Here is a 5,224-nt window from a genome sequence, read left to right on the forward strand (position 1 = left end):
ATAGTAGGTCTACAGAGCACAGTAATTAAATACAAATCTCTTATGTGAATAATAATTTTGTCTCCAGTCCCATCAACACTGTTCATCCCGTTCTGGCTATGTGGTAAGTCACCCTCCCACTGGCAAAACACAAAGAACATTATGTTACTCAGTGATGACTTCGGAGGTTGACAGCAGCTAATGCTGCAGAGCTTGGTTGCTCCTTCCAACCCACTCCTACCCGCCAGAGCAGCGGGAAGGGTCATGCTTGCTGCGCTGACAGCCTCTGTTTGTCGCCACCTTCTGTTCCCAAACGTGACAGGTAGCATTTGGCCAGTGACTCGACAAATCTATTTTTGGTAATTTTTTATCCCTTATATTCTAATCCTGTCACTGCAAAGCACTCATGCAAATGTATGTATGGAGGCTGCTGTTACAAAGCTGCAATTTACCGGATTGCATCAATTTTACAACAGTAGATTGTGACAGACAATTATCATGGTAAAGATGTCTTCATTTACACAAAGGGAGGCCTCTTCTGTTACTCCCAACTGGAAAAGCACTTCTTAGTAAGCTTATTCTTGTTATAATCTTTTCCTGACTGCACATCTGTCATTTCTTTTACAGTCTTGGTTCTATTTCTAGTTAACCTTATTTTTAGAATAATAGAGGAATTTTCAGTCTCAGTTAAGAAGCAGTTCACACTGGAAACTGTAATCTTGATTGGCAGGAAAATTGTTTATGGGTTTTCAATTACTTTCCAGCCCAGCTCTGTATCAGTGTATTACCATAACTGCTAAGCCCTTTCTTGGTCATCTTGAAGACATTAGCTGCATTAAAAATTCTTAATACATTCATCTCCTCCTAATCACATATACTCAAGATTCCTTCCTTTATTATTTGTCACTGGTTCAAACTCAATAAATACCTGTATCTAGGTCCCTTCCGCCCATAAAATCATTCCATTGGTTTCCTTATGTCAGTCAAATCATATCATAAAATGGTTTGGGTTGAAAGGGATCATAAAGAGAATCTATTTACTTTTTAATAACCTTTTAATTCCTTTTTTCTACTTTTTTTTTTTTTTTTCCTATTATTGGGTGGAGGAATACTAGAGAGATAATCAGATACTGCTAAATTTGTAGACACTTATAATGGTTGGCATCTTACACAATTTTCATTTGATCTCTGATTTTTAGTTCTGTGGGCAGAGCTTTGAGAGAAACAACAGGGGAAAAAGTTGTCCTACAGTTTTATTTGAGCATTTTTTTCCATTTTGATTGTGGAGTTACTTTTTAGTCAGAAACACCTCTGAATCTTTGGTCATGAAACTAGGCAATGTCACATTTAGTCAATTCCTAGATGAGATGCATCCAAGAAAAACAGGTTAAGTTAACTTCAGGTGCCTCAGTAGGTGGCATCCTTTGCTCTGAGGAAGAACAGCTGCTGTGCCCTCCTGGTATCAGGTGGAGACTAAGTTTAAAGAAGGAAGCTTAAAATTGAACTCAAGGTTATGACAGTTTTTGATCATGAGCTATCCTGTGACACAAAATCATAAGAATACCAGCACCTTGGTCAAACTCCAGTCTGGATAATGAATCATCTGACTTGAATTACCTTTGCCATTTCAGTCTCAATGAGCAGCCTTCTTCATCTTCAACCAGAACTTGTTTCATGCAACATGATCATTAAAACATTGCTTCATTTCAGGAGTGGGTTCAAGATTTGGCCAGAAGAATAAACAAGTGTAACAAGGCTTGCTACTCCACTATTTTTATAGGAGCATAAATCTCTATTCAGATAAGCAGCAGTTTTGCTGATGATCTGGTAGAGTCATGACAATATTGCATATGATACTGCAAAGACTGTTCCACATAGATACGGAGCATGTAGATTGATGTGGCACAGTGCTGCTTTTTAAACTTAGCTACATTTGTTAACATAATGCTCAAATGTGATCAAGACTAGTCATTTTTAACTGGCAGTCTTTGAATCACCAGCACTTTGGAAGTAAACATTTGAAATTTTTGAAATCAGACTGGAGGAGTGAAAATGCTGGTGATGGTCTGTCTCCAAGATAAGCTTTGCTACTAGGAGCTGCCAAAAGAGATGTTGCTGTGGAAGAAACGTGCAAAATGGAATTCTTAAAAAGCATTGGGTGCCTCGAGCTTGGCTCCACTATGGCTCAGGGTTCTGCAAGACTTCTGTGAGTTAGGAAACCTCCCCATAGCTGGATAGGAAAGAAAAGAGGTTGAAGGGGGATGAGTTTACTGTAGATACTCAGAAATTAAACTGCTGGCATGTTTGCATCTAAATATTTGCTGCACCTGCAGAACCTCTTTAATTGATTCTTTTCTTAAAGAAATAATTTAATTTTACAGATACGGAGTCATATTGTGTATCTCTCAGCATGTGATGCAAGGGTGGCAAGAGCTAGTTAATCACAGCCACCAATAAAGAGGACATTGTAATTAACTGCAAAACAGTAGCAATGAGAAACGAGACAAATTAGAAGCCTGGAGGGCCTCCAGCTACTAGAAAGCTGAATTTCCCATTATAAGAATAAAAATAACAGCAATTTTTTTTTTTCTCTATCTAGATCTTATCATTACAGATTGAAAATGGAAAAGTGGAAACACAAATATTTCTCGCATTGTTGGAAAAGATGTGAAAAGCATGCCAATAGAACATGATCTTCAGAGGCATAATTTACAGCTTTTTGATACAAAACAAAATATTCTCCTGGGAAAGGTCAAAACAGAGCCAGGAGCTACTTATATTTATCAATTGACCAATCTTAGAGTTGTTGGGGAAAGATGCAGGATGTATAACAAGGAGAAAGAATGCAAAATTATGCAATTAAGGTAACAACTGAATAGAAAAAAATCCTTTTACCAGTACTACAAACAAGTTTTAAGATTCATACAACTGAAAAAGGTGCAATGAAATTAGCATATTTAATGTCACTCCAGCATCTTTATAAGTAGTTCTCCTAATGAAGAGCTAAGAAACATGGAGACTTTGCACATATTACTCAGGACATAACAAATGAAACATGGTTCCTGTGATCTTTTCAACTGGGAAAAAACCCAAGAAACTTAGTTGCTCTGATGTATCTCTGCAAAAGTTATTTTGGTGCCTGTCAGCTTTGGGAAACAATTACTTAATTTTCTTATGATCTTGCTATTAGGATGCTCACTTAAATGATAATATTTTGCTCTCTCCCTGCTGAGCTGGAAGACCTTGCATCATGCTCCTATTTAATGTGGCTATAGCAGTATGGAGAGCTTCCACTCCCCTTATTTCCTGCAGGCAGCTGTTACAATTCCAGCTCTGCTTTCCTTCTACAAATCTCCCCTCCTCTCCCCCAGATGACCTGGTATACCATTTGAAGTCTGTAGCATGCTATCTATTGCAGATCACACAACCCTCCCTGCCCCAAGCTTCTGTGTGAAATTCATAATACCTGTATTTTCTGATATGTTCTCAGCACCTACAGTGTTCAGGCAAGGCATCATAACTGGACATGTTACTCAAAAATATGACAGACATAGAACAAATGCAATTCTGCAGCATATTTTTGAGAGGATGCTACTTAAAGTTGAGGAGCTTCGGAGTTTAAATACACTAGTTTAGGATTTCTAGGGTAATAGAAAATCCAGTTCTGCCACAGATTCAAGCCCTAAAAGCACCTTTCCTTCTCCAAAAAAAAAACCCAAAACCAAACCTGGAAGGAATTATGTAATTTGTTTTTGTATCGCTTTCATGGGAAAGTGATGGGAAAATTATGGGAAAGGGTTTTTGTGAAATGTTTAATAAGATGAATGGAATTAAGCATCAGCTTTGTTTATGTATTGCTTTCTTTTTGAGGAAAATGATGGATTTTCTTTTTTGTCCTGCACAATAGCAAAGGTATAGAGAGCTCTGGCAGGTGCTTATTAATAAGTTTTGTAAATCTAGAGATAAATCTTCATTACACCATTTGAGATAAGGATTGAAAGACAGCTGATACTAAGTACCAACACCAGTTGGAAACATTTGAAGTCATGCTTTTGCAGTCACAGCCCCACAGTTATCACATACAGCTTTATGAGTCCTTTGGCCTATTATCTTCATTTACCAAGAGCTGTATCCTCCCATATGAGCTGCACGTATTGAAATAATTCAATTGTGCTCATTGTTTAATTATTTGTTGTCTTATTCCATCTCATCCCTCTCCACAATTCAGTTATAAATCATTCCATGTAGAGGGTGTTGACTCCAACACCCTGCAAGAGCAAACAAAACTCTGTTTCCAAACTCATCAACTACTTAATCAGCTCTTTGTAAATGCTGACTGCAATGCAGTAGTTTTCTATGGAGCGCGTGCAGCAACGTCTCTGTGTGTCAGAATATTTGTGTGGCCCACTCGCTTTGGGATTGCACTACAAAGTTTTGAAGTTGCCCCATCTGTTTTGTTAACCTCTTTTAACCATTTCCTTACCCCACTAATCATGTTTTTACACTTCAGATCCTTAACCTGGTTTTGTCCTCCACATGCACAATTTCTTGATTCTCTCTGGCTTCTCAGCTTATCCCAATTTTGTCCTGCATCCTTCCTTCTTGTCAGACCTATCTTTGATAGGGATCAGTGAGTCCCTGTCTCTTTCTCTGACTAGCCCTAGTCCAACTGTTCACCCCCTATTTTAAAATTCATAGAATAATAGAGGAGTTTGGGTCAGAAGGGACCTTTAAAGGTCATCTAGTCCACCCCCTCTGCAATAGTCAGGCACATCTTCAACTAGACCAGGTTGCTCAGAGACCTGTCCAATTTGACCTCAAATGTTTCCAGGCATGCGGCATCTGCCACCTCTCTGGGCATCCTCTTCTAGTGTTTCACCACCCTCAAAATAAAAAATTTCTTCCTTATATCCAGTCTGAATCTACCCTCTTTTAGTTTAAAACCATTACCCCATGTCCTATTGCAACAAGCTCTGCTGAACAATCTGTCCCCAGATTCCCCTCCCTTTGTTACACAAACCTCCTCCAATTCCCTCTTCCATTTTCTGTACCAGCTGTACCTTCCTTTCTCTTGTCACAGCCATGGTCTTTCTCTCCATCACCTTCCTACACCAATGTTCCTTTCACAGCTCTCAGTCACAGATTTTCCCTTCCCTTTGCTATGTCTAGGTCTCTGGACTCCTTTTATAAATATTCTGCTTGTCTTTTCACAGAATCACAGAATTGTTCTGGTTGGAAAAAAGCT

Source organism: Chaetura pelagica, unplaced genomic scaffold (assembly GCF_000747805.2).
Source record: "Chaetura pelagica isolate M959 unplaced genomic scaffold, ChaPel_1.0 scaffold76, whole genome shotgun sequence".
Classification (NCBI taxonomy): domain Eukaryota; kingdom Metazoa; phylum Chordata; class Aves; order Apodiformes; family Apodidae; genus Chaetura; species Chaetura pelagica.